The sequence below is a fragment of the Danio rerio genome, chromosome 1, assembly GCF_049306965.1.
Source record: "Danio rerio strain Tuebingen ecotype United States chromosome 1, GRCz12tu, whole genome shotgun sequence".
NCBI classification, from domain to species: Eukaryota; Metazoa; Chordata; class Actinopteri; order Cypriniformes; family Danionidae; genus Danio; species Danio rerio.
Genome location: NC_133176.1, coordinates 17,582,287 through 17,596,316, shown reverse-complemented (window position 1 = coordinate 17,596,316; position 14,030 = coordinate 17,582,287). Strand labels below are relative to the sequence as shown.

The 14,030-nt window shown below is 30.8% G+C and overlaps 1 protein-coding gene across 1 annotated transcript in view; it reads right to left on the bottom strand.

Annotated features, from left to right (window-relative positions):
- The window catches only part of tusc3 (tumor suppressor candidate 3), a 175,382-nt gene extending 170,882 nt beyond the window's left edge, over window positions 1–4,500 (bottom strand). The window contains 1 exon segment of the mRNA NM_001020560.1: window positions 4,380–4,500. The gene's annotated coding sequence lies outside the window, so the exon portion shown is untranslated.
- Window positions 4,501–14,030: the final 9,530 nt, after the last annotated feature.

The following is a 14,030-nucleotide window of genomic DNA, read 5'->3' as shown; positions in this document are numbered from 1 at the left end:
CGCTGAATATCAGTTTTAATAATCATTATTTATAATCATTTAAATAATGGCCATTATGAAAGTATAAATACATTTAAACCGTACAATATAGGAAATAAAGGCAAGCAATCAGTCAAATGTCCAAAATCATTGTACGTAGTTACATAAATGAATTTATAAACATATCTTTGAGCTTAGCCAAAACAAGCTACCTGAGAACAAGTCATAGATTCAAAGACCAAAGAGTCATTACATAGAGACAAAACTAATTAAATATAGGGCCCTATCATACACCCGGCGCAGTGTGGCGCAAGACGCAGCGCAATAGTCTTTTGGCAGTTTTAGCTTGGCGCAAGAGTCGTTGTGAGGCGTTGCGCTACACTGTTCAAATAGCAAATGCATTTGTGCTCATTTGGGCGTTCTGGTCTAAAAAGGAAGGCGTTCTAAGGCGGACAGCTGGCGCGTTGCTATTTTGAGAAACTATAATAGATTTTTCATTAGACCAAAACTAACCCGGTCTAAACTCCGGCGCAGAGTTGCGCCTCGCTTACACACTGCTTAATACGCACAAGAGAGCAATAGGCAAATAATATGAAAAAATTTAAATATTAAGGATATATATAGGATATTATAAGAATAGAAATAGGATATAAATATAATGGATTAAAATATTACAAAACATATTATTTTTTAGCCTACATAAATATGAAAAATCACTGCTTTTATGTCTTCTTCATCTCGGGAGGCTTTTTCAGTTCATTCATAACAATTTGCTTTTGGATAATGTTATTATTATTAGCAGTATTATTTAATATATCCATATTTAAATTTGTTTTATTAAAAACAAGCTTAGATTTGCCCACCTGTCAGGTTTTAGACCATATGGGGCATGGCAGGTGTATTTGGAAATAACTCAATATTTTGACCACACTTGGTCATTATTGTTCATTTATTGGTTTGCTAGAAATTAGAACTGAATTTAGAAATAGTTTTGAAACAAATTTTTGCGCTTAACAAACAAAATTAATTATTTATAGGCTAATTGATGTCTGTGCGTAATAGGTTTCCCTATCCAAGAGCGAATGTGAAAGTAGTTCCATTATCTCTTTCTGTTAAAAAACTGTCAACTGTTAACTGTTTGCTAGTGAAATGCTCATTTTTTCCACTTAGACTTACTTTGCGTCCTGTAAATAGCAAATGTGCTCTTGGCGCGATGCAGCTGGGTCTTAAAGGGAATGGGAGATGAGACTCTAATTGGTTTATTCTCAAAATACACCTATAACTCATTAAGAAAATAAACTCAACCCTTTTAGCCCATGCTCCTTGGCGCAAAGCAGGTTTTCCCGTCCGTAAATTAGCAAAAATGTGTTCTGACACGCCCTGAAAGCGTTTGCGCCCTGCGTTTTGCGCTCTGCGCATGGACCATCAAAATAGAGCCCATAATGTTTACCTGAGTGTTTATATGGTCATGTGATGTGCATTTTTAGTGGTATAGTGTGGACAGAGATCTTTTCTTTGTAATGCTAGGTGAAATGCCAGTGTGGATGTGAATCGTTTTTATTATAAAATGCAGTTTTTAAACTGAAACATATTAAGTTTAAAACGGGGCTGCAGTGTTGGTGTTCCTCCAGGAATGTGATTGAGAAACACTAACTGATTTGTGTTGGGACAACATGATTGAATTGTGTAGAACCCTGCATTTTTTTTTTAATTATTATTATTAATTATAATAGTTTTTCAATAGTTAATAGTTTTTTTTCTATTAATTAAGGTTTGCTTGCAAATGCCAATATCTCCCTTAATTATTCAGCACTGTTTGTAAATTATCTTCACATAAAAACTTACAAATAAAACTGGAAAAACATTTAGCACCAAATGCACAAAATGCCAGAAATAAAGTTCAAAAATACCCTCCAAAATGAAAACTAACCCAAGCATAAACACATAAAGGCCAAAAATCAGAAAAGAGATAAACTAGCGCACCATCTTTAAACCCTATAAAAAATCTCCATCTCAGGCAGACTCAAAGGGTAAACAAAGGCAAACAAAGACTCTGCAACTCAAGCAGCTCAAAACTGCTTACGCCATATTTTCACATTAGTCAAGCCTAGATACAAGACACACAAAATTTGGCTGTGATGATGAACGAGTAGCTGGCCAGGGGGAAAAAATAAAAATAAATAAATAAATAAAATCACCCCCTACCCACTATCCAATATTCTTCCCTCGCTTGTAGAGGGCAGCACAAACCTTAACAGATATATTAAGGCTTAAAGACAGGGAGTCAAAATACTGCCCTTCTCAGCACCCGCAGAGCACCGGGGCAAAAGAAAGAGAGAGAGAGGGAGAAAAAGAGGAAAGAGGAAGAGGAAATATGAAGAAATAAGTTTAAAAATGCAGGAGGAGGGAAGCGGAGAGTTGCTGCTTCACCACTTTGCCTGATTTGTGCTCAATATGATCATTTTCCTGCTCCTCTGCTGCAGGGGAGAGGAAAAGGTCAAATACACATCATATTTTCTGAGTAGAGTGAGAGAGAGGGAAAGAGAGAGAGAAATATAATATAAATATTAAAGATATTTAAAAATAAAACGTATTAAATATATTATTATAATACATATATATTAAAAAAAAAAAATATATATATATATATATATATATATATATATATATATATATATATATATATATATATATATATATATATATATATTAGTAGCAGTAGTATTTATTTATTTATTTATTTTATTATTGTTTGTCATTTTGTCATTACTGTGTAGTTTGTTTTTATATGCTCAATTCAATATAAACATTACAAATGATTGGGCAAAACATCTGATACAGGTTAATCATGAATAATAAAAGAGTTGTGTTACCTAATATGCAATTTGATTAATTTGCGAAATTAATGGTCAAATAAATCTATACAATAGTAGAATTCAACGAACAAGCATTTAAACAACCTATTTATTTATTATACTATTATATACTACTAATAATAATAATTACTATTATTTTAACAATGAATGAATGTATAGATGAATGAATATAAGCAGATGAACAAATAGACAAATAAACAAATTAATAAGTAAATAAGTAAATAAATAACTAAATAGGTTCCAAAGAAAATAAAAATAGCCTTTTAATAAATAAATAGTCTACAGTATATATAAAGTTACTATTGTATTTGGAAAATGAGCAATTACAGTTTTTGACAATAAACAAAGTTATTGTGTAACTGTTAACAATATGTGTCATATAAAACCTACTTGACTAATTATCAGCTAATTAATTAAATGATCAAGGTTTACCAATGAATGAATGAAAAAATGGAGTTTTAAATGCCATTTAGAATTTATTTATTACTAATTGCTATCATTATAATTTATTTATTATACTATTATTATTATTATTATTATTATTATTATTATTATTATAACAAAGAATTAATGTATGAATGAATTAATGTATAAGCAGATGATTGAATGGACAAATAAACTAATAAAATAGATGAGTAAATAAATAAATAATTTCCAAAAAATAAAATAGCCTTTTAATAAATAAATAGTCTACAGTATCTACAGTAAACTTATTATTATAAATTGAAAATTTGTAGTTACATGACAAAGATATGCTTAATAAATTTCCAAATTAATTCATTAAATTAAAGGTTTTTGACAATAAACAAAATTATGTAACTGTTAACAATTTTACTTGCCTAACTTCCAGCTTATTGTTTAAATTATCAAGGTTTACCAATGAGTGAATGAAACAATGGTGTTTTAAATGCCATTTAGAAATTATTACTGAGATGGCATTCTCATTTATTTCTAAATTAAACAAATCAAAAACTTGTAAAAAATAAATAAATAAATAAATAAATAAATAAAAAATTCAGTAAATGAATAACGTTTTAATTAACTTTACGAATAAATGTAAATACTTGACATTCATTTAAAATATTTAATTTCCAAATTGCAAGATTTTTTTTTGCTTTGTTTTTTGTTTTTCAAACGAACGAACAAAGAAACAAAAGTTTTTACAAACTACCTCTGTTTTCAATATTAGAAATAGACTTAATACGTCACAGAGTTATTGATCAGTATCGGTGCGAGCGTACAGCGTCACAAGCACGCGCAACCGGCTGTGTTCACAACAACAATTAAAAGGGTCACTAGCGAGGGCAAGAGGAACATTACATTATACATATTATTTCCATAAAATGTCTTCCTGTTTATTCTACACATGATTAAAACCGCAATTGTATGTCAACATCACTGGACTGCGCCGCCTGGTAATTCAGAAGCTACAGCCCATACAGTCAGACACGGACACTGTGTGGCTTTACTAGAAATAAACATCGCTTGGTGCTGTAAAATGCAACTTCAAGAATGCATCAGTACCTCTTTTTTCTTCTGACCTCCTCCAGATTGAAGACATAGCAGCAGAATCAACAATATGGATGCAAACGGCAGGTTGAATGGGAATCCCTTGATAACCACCGCCATGATGGAAGATGCTCTTATCGCATCAGTGCTGCTGAGCGCGTTGATTGGATGAATTCGCGTCCAATCAAAAATCATACAGTGGCTTTGTGGGACTTGTAGTTTTCAGTAAGTAGCGTATAAATGTATGAAACAACAAAGGGTAAAACCTGTAAAAACGCGTAAAATACTTCGGGAGTACCTTATTTGATGTTTATCACAATGATAGATATGTTTTTGAATATGCTGTTTTGTCACATAAGCAGCCAGAGATGAAGATGCACACATTTAGGCTATTTGTAGCCTTTCCTGTATCTCCAGTTTCTGCCAAAGGGGGGCAAACCCAGAAAAAAAAAAAAATATTGGTTTTTATTTTTATTTATTTTTTTTCTATAATGATATAGAACATGGAGAATGCATGGCATGGCAAAAAACAAGAAAGCAGTTTTAAAGGTAAAATGAACTTCAACATTTCATATTATAAATAAACAAAAGCTTTGTATAACATTGCAATTCAAAATAGCATCATTGTTGTTTTATTAGGCATTAAATAAATTAAATATTTTAAATATTTAATTTATAAATTAAATAAAGTGGAAGCATTATTTTATCATTTAAAGTAATAATAATAATAATAATAATAATAATAATAATAATAATAATAATAATAATAATAATAATAATAATAATAATCATAATCATAATCATAATCATAATAATAATAATAATATTAATAATAATATAGCATTTAACAAATTAATTAAATAAAGTGGAAGTATTATCATTATTATTATTATTATTATTATTATTATTATTATTATTATTATTATTATTATTTGGATTTTGCATTAAATCAATCAAATAAAGTGGAAGTTACATTATTATTATTACTATAATAATAATAATAATTATTATTATTATTATTATTATTATTATTAGTAGTAGTAGTAGTAGTAGTAGTAGTAGTAGTAGTAGTAGTAATATAATGTTTATAATATAATATAATTAATAATAATAATAATAATAATAATAATAATAATAATAATAATGTTTGTGCATTTAATAAATTAATTAAATAAAGTGGAAGTGCTATTATTAATATTACTACTACTATTATTATTAATAATAATAATACTAATAATAATAATAATAATAATAATAATAAAAATAATGTTTGTGCATTTAATAAATTAATTAAATAAAGTGGAAGTGCTATTATTAATATTACTACTACTATTATTATTATTATTATTATTATTATTATGAAAATATAAATAAATATAAGGCATAGTAAATATAATATTATTGTTTATAACTATTCCATCACATTTCTTCTGTAGTCATTGTGAAGATGATCCAACTAGAATATGCCCTTGATTCAGGTGTTTTATAATATTTGTCTTGTATTATCTTTATTGTTTATTTTATCATTATGCTTTATAACGTCGAGTGGTTGTACTAAAATAGCAGCTGAGAGGGCACCAGGCTAATAGAAACAGCTGAGCACAGCTATTTACAACTCCTCACATTTGATTGTGAGAAAAAATAATGTCCTTTTAACACAAATTGCCCTAAGGTTAAATCCCATGACTAATACAGTATGCTTGCATGCTCCGATGCCTCCATGTATATGAATGATTGGAAGATGGAACGTGTACTGTATGCATGAAAGATTAAAAAGATGTGCATTCCATCGCTATTCAAATTATAAAACATTAGCTTCTCTTGTACTGGAATAATTTGTATGTATTACTGTACATCCCAGGAACAGTTTGTTCTTAGATGAATAAATAACCCGTCAGCCATATTATGTTATTCTTTATTTTTTTATTAGCTCACACAAGCTAAGTGCACATGGTTGGTCTGCGTTCCATTTTCTCCAATGGATCAGACTCGCTCTTACCTCTGTAGAAAATGATGTCTTTGATTTGGCCAGCATGCACCTCTATGCAGAATTTAATATAAGGTCAGACAGGGTAAACACAGATGTCATTCAGCGCACAGACGCATGGCAAATGTCAAACTAGAAGTCACTCCAATGCTTTTGCTCATTTTATTTTGGAATCAAATGGTTGAAATTCTTTGTAAGATGCCTCGTTTTGAAAAAGATGCCATCTGACTCATCTGTATTTAAAATGCTATCTGTTAGGAGCTCATGGAAAAGTTTTTCTAGGTGAATAAAAAGTTTGTTTTTGCTTATTTTAGCTTATTTTTTCTTTAGCAATTCTTTGTTGGTTTTACTTTAGGTACATTTCTTGTTTGAAATTAAGTAAATTTGCTAAAGTTGTATAAAAGTAACATTGTTAAGTAATTGTTTTAGACATTTGAAGTTGACTTTAAAATAATTAGTTACAAGTATATTTTGGTAGTCTTGCATCAAATAACTGAATTAATTCTTTTGAAATAAATCGTACTTGTTTTGCTTTTCTTGCCTCCAGGGAACCAGCACATTGTATTATTACAGTGTATATGAAAACAGAGAAAAAGATTAGAAAAAGATTAGACAACCAAGCACATTAATATCAATGCTTTGTAGGTAATACACAGAACATTATTACCTTTACATAACACATTATTTATTTATTTATTTATTTATTTAAGTAGTAGTGACCCCTGATAAATCAAGGACTAGACTGGGGAAAATGAATGAATAAATGAATGAAAATTTAAGCTTACCCAATTGAACTAAACCGCATGTCTTTGGACTAGGGAAACCGGAAACACAGGGAGAACATACAAACTCCACACAGAAATGCCAACTGACCCAGCCAGGCCTCAAACCAGCGACCTTCTTGCTGTGAGGCAATTGTACTACTCACTGTGCCACTGTGCTACCCTTATTTATTTTTTTATTTAGTGGTGACCCCTGATAAACTAGGGACTAAGCTGAAGGAAAATGAATGAATGATCGAATTAATAGATTTATTTATTTATTTATTTATTGATTGATTTATTTATTTATTTATTTATTTATTTATTGATTGATTGATTTTTTATTAATTCATTCATTGATTCATTCAGTTTTTTAACACATTTCTAATCATAATAGTTTTAATAACTCATTTCTAATAACTGATTTATTTTATTTTTGCCATGATGACAGTAAATAATATTTTACTAGTTATTTTCTATAGACACTTCCATACAGCTTTAAGTGACATTTAAAGGTTAACTGGGGAGATTAGGGTAATTAGACAAGTTATTGTATACTGATTGTCTGTCTTTAGACTATCGAAAAAAATATAGCATAAAGGGGCTAATAATTTTGTCCTCAAAATGGCTTTTACGAAATTAAAAACTGCTTTTATTCTAGCCGAAATGAAACAAATAAGACTTTCTCCAGAAGAAAAAAATATCAGATATACTGTGAAAATTTACTTTTTCTATTAAAATATTTATTCTGACTTCAACTGTGTGTATATAATGTTAGGATTTATAATATGTAACTTTGAATTGAAAATATTATTATTATTATTATTATTATTATTATTATTATTATCATTATTATTATTATTATTAATTATTATTATTATTGTTGTTATTATTATTATTATTATTATTATTATTTTATTTTTAATTTTTGTATTGCCTTTTCTCACACACATATACAGGTAGTGAGACAAGTAAGAGTGAAAGTGACACACATTTAGCTGAACCCCATCTAGGAATAATAGGCCAAAATTTACAAGACAGAAGATGATGTATGATTTCCATTTATCTAGGACACAATATTTAAACCTACATATCCTGTGTGTGTGTGTGTGTGTGTGTGTGTGTGTGTGTGTGTGTGTGTGTGTGTGTGTGTGTGTGTGTGTGTGTGTGTGTGTGTGTGTGTGTGTGTGTGTGGGTGTGTGTGTGTGTGTGTGTGTGTGTGTGTGTGTGTGTGTGTGTCTCTTAGGCGTCCTCAACTCTATGTGAATATCACTCTCACACAGATACGCACGGACGCTCAAACACACACGATTGCTGTTGAGCTGTTCCACTTAAAATCTGTCTCACTGTCGCTTCAGCTCACTTTACGGTGGGCTGCTAATTTGGGTGCTAGTCTATGAGTTGACGTCACCCGAGCTGGGGCTGGACAATATACTCAGGCAGCTGAGGTCAGGTGCGTATGCAAAATCTGTGCCAAGGAATGATTAATTGCAGAGTGGCACAATGAATTAAAAAGAAAAAAGAAAAGAAAAGAGATCCTCGGAGCAAGCCCTAGGTTTGGAACAATGATTTCAGCTGTAATCCTGCTGTGTAGGTTATCTTTAAAGCAGTTGTAATTTTACTGTCATTTTTTCATTACTCATTTTCAAATACAAACCGTGTGTGTGTGTGTGTGTGTGTGTGTGTGTGTGTGTGTGTGTGTGTGTGTGTGTGTGTGTGTGTGTGTGTGTTTAGAGTTCTGCAGTAAATGTGACACTGTATTTCACATTGTGTGGCTGATAATGTCAATAAATAATTTATAACAACATATCCACATTCAAAATTGAGCATAACTTAAATCAAAAATGCACTCAAAAAATGTATATGTTGACTTTAATCAACTTTTTATGTCAACAGGTTCCACATAACCGAGTTAAGTTACCTTACAGAAAGAACTTAAATTAGTTATATAAAGGTAATGTAATGTTGTTTAGTTCAATTATCATAACATTCATAATTTAGCTTTAATCTATTTAGTTATTGAACTTAAAAAAAAAAAAAAAAAAAAATATATATATATATATATATATATATATATATATATATATATATATATATATATATATGTATATATATATGTAAGTTTTTTAAAGTGGCTGCGACGTAGGTAGGCTGTCGCATCACAGCAGTCGCTGGTTCGAGCCTCGGCTGGGTCAGTTGGCGTTTCTGTGTGGAGTTTGCATATCCTCCCTGTGTTCACGTGGGTTTCCTCCTGGTGGTCTGGTTTCCCCCACATTCCAAAGACATGTGGTACAGGTGAATTGGGTAGGCTAAATTGTCCATAGTGTATGAGTTTAAATGGGAGTGTATGGATGTTTCCCAGAGATGGGTTGCAGCTGGAAGGGCATCCGCTGCATAAAACGTGTGCTAGATAAGTTGGTGGTTCATTCCGTTGTGGTGACCCCAGATTAATAAAGGGACTAAGCCAAAAAGAAAATGAATGAACAAATTAAAAGTGAGACTAAAACTTCATAAAACTGCTTTACAATTAAAATAGAGAAACTATTCCTTACTACCAATGTGTGCAACTTTATTTCAAAGTTTACCAAGTATAACATTTCACAGGAATGTTAAAAAAAAACTGAACATCTTTCTAATAATGTGAACAAGACAAAGGCAACATGACCCTTGCAGGTCACACTTTATTTTGATGGTCTGTTTGTTGTGTTTAAGTTACATTGCATCTACCTGCCAACTAATTCTCGTTAGATTGTATGTGGACTGTTAGGTTAGGGTTGGGGTTAGTGTAAGTTGACGTACTTGCAAAGTTTCCTATAGTTAGTTAATGTCTGTTGAAGAAGCAATATCAACATATTAAGCAGACAGTCTACTAATATTAAAATGGACCATCAAAATCAAGTGTTATCCAATTTCATAATAATACAATAACATTAATGTTTTACACAACATTGTATTACAAGGGAGTATGTTGCATTAATGATTCAAAGGTTGTCACAGCCTCAATAGAAATGCATAAATAGTTAAAATATCACCTGCGTGTCCACATTGGGGAAATTTTCTGTGCACTTTCTCAATTTGTACTGTACTTTCATCTTTTGATTCCCATATAATGGGAGCGATTGTTGTGGTTTGAGTCTTCATTCCTGTGTTGTTTTGCATATGCGCATGCACAGACCTACTGACCAAAATGCAGTACTGCAACACAACTCCCTTTCATTCATTTTAATTAAGCGAGCTGTTTAAATTTGAAAACTTAATTTTTCTATTGTTTTCAATCGAAAATGAATACATATTTTTAAAAAGATAAGCATAAGTGAATTGTTTTATTTATACACAAAAAGCCAACAGTCAACTTTATCAAATGAAATCAGTGTAGTTAACTCAAAATTGACTGAAAGTTAATTCTACTCATTTAAAAGGAGTTTTGAATTCAGTGTTGAAGGTAACGAGTTAATTAAATACATCATTATTTCAACTCAAATGGAGTAAGTTCACAGTAGTCATAGATATATAAATAGATTTTTTTTTACTCAAATACACACTGTTAAAAATTGTCCCGTTAAAAAACAGTAAAATACTGGCAGCTGCAGTTGCCAGCAATGTACTGTTATTTTACAGTATGTTGCTGTAAAAATACATGGACTACATTGATTTACACAATACTCAAGTGAAGTCATTTTGCTCACTGAAAGCAACTGCCTCAACTTGGTCAACTGCTGAATGAGTTTATGAAGTAATGTGCTATACATGCTTAGAAGCATACTTATAATGATAACTTATTTTAGTTAATTAGAAAAGTTCGGTTTAACTCTAATGTCTTATTTTGCACAACAGCACACATACATGTAAATCTGGAATCACCAGAGAGATTCTGACTGCATCAGCCACTAAACAGCCGCTATCTTTAAATAGAGAAACATGCAGAATAACATCAGCAGTTCATTGTTCATCTTTAACTCATACACTGGCTCTACTCTCCTCCACAACGGTGACACACAGAAGAAATTAGCTTCAGGTTTTACAGTAAAATACTGTTTTTTCCTTGATTTAACAGTAATCTACTGGCAGCTGTGGTTGCCAGCAATATACTGTTTTTTAACAGTCTATTTCCGTAGTGTAAATTAACAGTATATTACTGTTAAAATACATTTTACACTGTGTTTTTACCTCTCACACCTTTAACCCTTTAAACCCCAGAGCCTATACTTCAGTTTTTATTGAAGTGTCCACACTACTGAGTGTTCAAGAAACATGTAGCAAAGCTGAAGTAAATGAATTAATTAACTGACTAATTAAATGATAATTGAGGATTAACAATGAACAAATGAAGAAATACTGAAGGGAAAAAACAAGAACAGAACATGCAAAACTTTAGTCACAGCTTTATAATGAAATAACCTGAAGAACAACAAATGATTAAATTATTTAAATGATCAGCGGATGATTAAACAACTCTACAAACATCATCACCAGCTACACTTATTACTTAATACATGTATTTTTGTATAACATCTACTAAAGTTCTTCTTGAGAAAAAGTTAAAGTTTTACGTCACCATCATGGAGAACAGAGTTTGCTTTAGTTGGGCTCTTAGCCTTGTCATTTTTAACATTTATATATCTTGGCTGCTGCAATTGTTAAGAACTTTGTTTAAAAAGCTCTTTTTTTGAGGCAAGCCAGCCAAATACCTAAATAAGATCTGGTGATGTTCATGTTGCTATTAAATGGCAGAGTCTGTTCTCATTAGTATAACAAAATTTACTGCTCCTATTCAATGTTAAATCTATTGTTTTACATTATATGTCTATATATGGCAATGATTTCTGGAAGTTTTTAAGAATATCTTGGACAATAACATTGCTCTATGGTGTAAATCGCACTCAAAGAGACATCTATAATCAGCATATGAACCTCAATAATGGTGACAACTAACAAAATTAACAGTTTAACTCACAAACAGGCAACTGAAAGTCGAAACATAAACAAAAGCAGAATCAAACACAAATAAATAAAACTGTTAGACCATTATACAACATTTATTTATACCGCAATGCATGCTGGGATATTTGTACCGTGCCACTACCAGCATGCATTGCAGCATGAAACATTTGAGATGTTACCATTGTTGAGATACAAGGTCAGATTCATGAGGTCTAAGTGTGTATTTGTCATAACTGAACTGTTTTTGGATGTTATTTCTTAACTGTTAAGTAATTTCAGAGGTATCTTTTCTGTTTCCACTTCTCATTAATTAAATTAATACCTGCAACTAAACATAAAATCTATTGCATGAGGCCCTTCTTCCAGATTTATAACAAAACATTTATCAGAACTAATTTCAGACAAATAGATTTCTCTATTTATTGACTTTCCAACTTGACTGCTATAATACAAGCATTTTGTTAACTCTTTATTATAGTAATTGGAAAGTCTTAATAAATGAGTTCAAGGGTGAAGAGCCCAACTAAACCAGCCCCTCACTCTATTACGGTGACACAAAAAACACCTTAATTTCTGTTGGATCTCAATGAGAATAGTATGGAAGTCAAATCAGTCAGTAATAAGTGTGTGTCTGCTGTTGTTTGTGGAGTTGTTTAATGATCCTCTGCTGAGACTGAAGCTGTTTTATTTTATTTTATTTTATTTTATATTGTAACTCAAGTCACTGTTTGTGTTTCTTGTTTCTCTTTCCTTCAGTAATTGTGATTATTAACAGCAGGTGTTCATCAGTGTCTGAATTCACTCATTAGTGTTCATTAACTCTCAGGTGAACTATATTGGTGAACTAGTTGATGGAATAGTGAACAAGGGCACAAAGTGTGATTTTAAACACAGACTTCAAAACATCGAATCTGAACTCTGTTAGCTCACAGTTTTCTGCAGTTGGTTACTTTCTCGAAAACAAAAATGTTACCCAGAAAGCACTGTTTTTAACAGAATATTACTGTTTTAGTAAAAAAACATTATTTTACCGTAGAATCTGACCGTTTTTTAACAGCAATTTTTTACAGTGCAGCAACCAATTTCCTCAAACATTTTGAGTTGCCTCAACTTTAGGGGTTTTACAGTACTCAGTTTGAGTACTTTTCATTTATTGGGTTTTACTGTGTTCATATTGCTTCATTTACTCAAATGATTAAGTTCACAGTGCTCATTAGGATTCATTTTTTAACTTAAACGGTTTGTTGCAATCAGTTTCCTCAAATGGTTTGAGTTACCTTAACTTTTGGGGTTTTATAGTGTAAAATATGAAAGGTTTAGTAGCAAAAACCAAGGGCCATCTTAATTTTCCTCTAAAATTTGTGTTTTTCTCAGACCCCTATATTTATGTTGAGGTATTTCACTTTATGATCATTTTATAATTTTATAAATAAAACCTATTTTTTGCACTAAGAGTAAATTTACTGAAACTACACACAACAGTCTGAGAGAAATGCAAATTTAATATAAAAATTTCAGATGGCACTTTTTGCATCTCTTCATATACTGTATTTTGTCATTTTATTGTAAAATAAATATCCTTGATCACTTTAAAATATAAGTATTCATAATATAATTTGAATATTTTAATATCATTAAACATTTGAATAAATTAGGATTTAAACACCTTAAATATTTATATAATAACATGTTTTCTTGACAAAAATAAAGTTTAAAATATGCAAAGACATTGAGCAAAAAAAATCTACATTCTGTTATTACTAACACTTTTGGACTGCATATTCTGCATTGAAGTGTTCACTTTAGAAATTGTGCAAGAGCACAAGTCAACAGCATGCACTTGAGATGCAACACACACGCATGCGAATTAAAACTTAAATAGCATTGCGGATCAGCTCAGCATGCGGGCGAGAGTCTCTCTCTCTCTCTCTCTCTCTCTCTCTCTCTCTCTCTCTCTCTCTCTCTCTCTCTCTCTCT